The sequence below is a fragment of the Castor canadensis genome, chromosome 1 (assembly GCF_047511655.1).
Source record: "Castor canadensis chromosome 1, mCasCan1.hap1v2, whole genome shotgun sequence".
In the NCBI taxonomy this organism is placed as follows: Eukaryota; Metazoa; Chordata; class Mammalia; order Rodentia; family Castoridae; genus Castor; species Castor canadensis.
The window spans coordinates 184533626-184536106 of NC_133386.1; positions in this window are offsets into that span (position 1 = coordinate 184533626).

The following is a 2481-nucleotide window of genomic DNA, read 5'->3' on the forward strand; positions in this document are numbered from 1 at the left end:
GCATATTTCCTAAATGTTGCTTTGAATTTCAATACTTTAATTAGAAACTTATCAAGCATACATTTGGTATAATTAAGTTTTGCTACACTTGTATGTTAAAATAATAAAGGTTTGGTCTTTGCCTTTTGTCATCGTAGATCATCACAAACCATAAAGAAGATTGAATTATTTTCATTGCAATATGGAAACCAACTATGCTTCATAGAATTTTTGTGTTTTTAAAAGTAAGTTATATTCTATATATTCAAGGTATACCATGTCTTGGTAGGTGATATATATAGATAATAAAAATGTTACTGAAATGAAGCAAATTTACATATTCCTCATATTGTGTAGTTACCCAAAAATTTGCTTTTGTGTCAAGTGTGTCTGAAGCTTACTAATTTGTCATAAATTCAAGATACAGTACAATTTATTACCTATTATCCTAATGTCAGAGGATAAGAAGGGCTGGCATATATGTAGGATACACAAGTCTAATGTACTTTTCTTACTGAAGATACATATTTGAGATTTTATTTTTGAATGTCATATCACAATTGTATTCATATCTAATAACATCTGCAATTTAATCCTCAATATTTTACCATGTTATGTAGAATATTCTCAAAATAAATGAAAGTACTTTTTACTACATCCTGTTGCAATTCCTCTAACTGTCCCAGAGATAATTCCAATAATGTTCTGTTAGTCATAGTTAAAATAGATTAAATGAAAACATATATTCTTAAAATACACCTTATATTCTTACTTATTACCTTTATAAAAAAACTATATTGCACAGTAAGTAGTTTATGATGATTTTTGGCAGTACTAAGGGTTGAACTCACACTGGGCTTGTTAGGCAGGGAATCTTCCACTTAAGTCACTCCACCAACCCCTTTTCCATTAGTCATTATTGACATAGGTTCTTACTTTCTGCCTAGGCCAGCCTGGACCCTGATCCTCCTATTCGTGTTTCTCTAAGTATTATTTCCTGTTTTATATTATGTATTGTCATGTTCCAGACATCCTGAAGAATATATTTTAAGTAGGATGTAATTACATTAACTTCTATAGATAATTGCATTGTTCTAAATTGCAATCCCACCAGCAATGAACAACTGTAACATTGTCTACATACTCACCAAAACTTCATATTCCAAGATGTTGGTACTTTTTTTAATATAATGGTTACAAAACTGTTATTCATTGTGATTATGATTTTCCTTATAGCAACTGAAGTTGAGTGTATTCATATATTTATTGGGCATCCAATTTTTACCATTTAATATGAAATGTGTGTTTATGTGCTTTGTCTATAGATTATTTTCCCTTATTATTAAATTATTGGAGTTCTTCAGGTAGTCTGTAAACTAATTGTTCATTTTATATATGTATCAGAAGGTCATCTCTGTCTTGTTTCTTTTAAACTATATTATTATTTCATCTAATGAATAGAAACTTTATATTTTATTTAAAACATGTTTCTTTAAATATATCAACAATCAACAAGAATTGTATATCATGAAATATATTGTTTTGAAATATGTATACCTTTTAGAATGACTGAATTTGAATATGCATTGTTTTACATAGTTAGCATTTTTTGTGATGAGCACATTTATAACCCACCCTATTGTTCATTTTCAAGCGTTCACTGTTATTAGCTATATTCACTATGTAGTACAATAGAACTCTTGGGCTAATTCCACCTGTCAACTGTAAATTTTTAACATTTGACCAGCACACTCTCATTCCTTTCCCTGTCTCTACCACCATTCTGTTCTCTACTTCTTTGAATTTAGCATTTTGTAGATTCCATACATAAGTGAAATTATTTGGCATCTGTCTTCCTGTGCTTGATTTATTCCACTTTACAGAATGTTCTTCATGTTCTTTCATGTTGTTTCAAATAAGATTTCCTGTTTTATAAAACTGAATAACATCCCATTGTGTGTATCTGCCACATTCTCCTTACTCTAACACTTCGGCTTACCTATATTTTGGTTATTGTCATTACCGCTGCGATAAACATAAATTATGTAGATGTTTCTTACACATATTGATTCTCATGTTCTCATGGGAATTTTGGCTTTAATTCTCATTTGTCTCATTTTATTGGTTTTGAACCTTTTCTCATGTGCCTGTTATCAATTTGTATGCCTTCTTTTGGGAAGACATGTCTATTCAGACATGCCCCTTTTAACCTGGGTATGTGTTTTTTAATATTATAAGTATGTTTTATTCCTCTAAACTTTTAAACACACTTTCAAAACTTCTAATCCCTTTCCATAATCTGGAATGCTGTGATTTTATATCTAATATGCAAATATTTGCAGTGTTTCTAAATAATCTTTATTTGATTAATTGATTATTCCTGTTATTTTAGGTCTAGGTCATGTAGGAAGATTTTGATATGTAATAAAAGGTCTACTACTCAATACTTATTAAAACAAAATTTTCCAACATCAAAATAATTTACGAAGGTTGCATAAACCT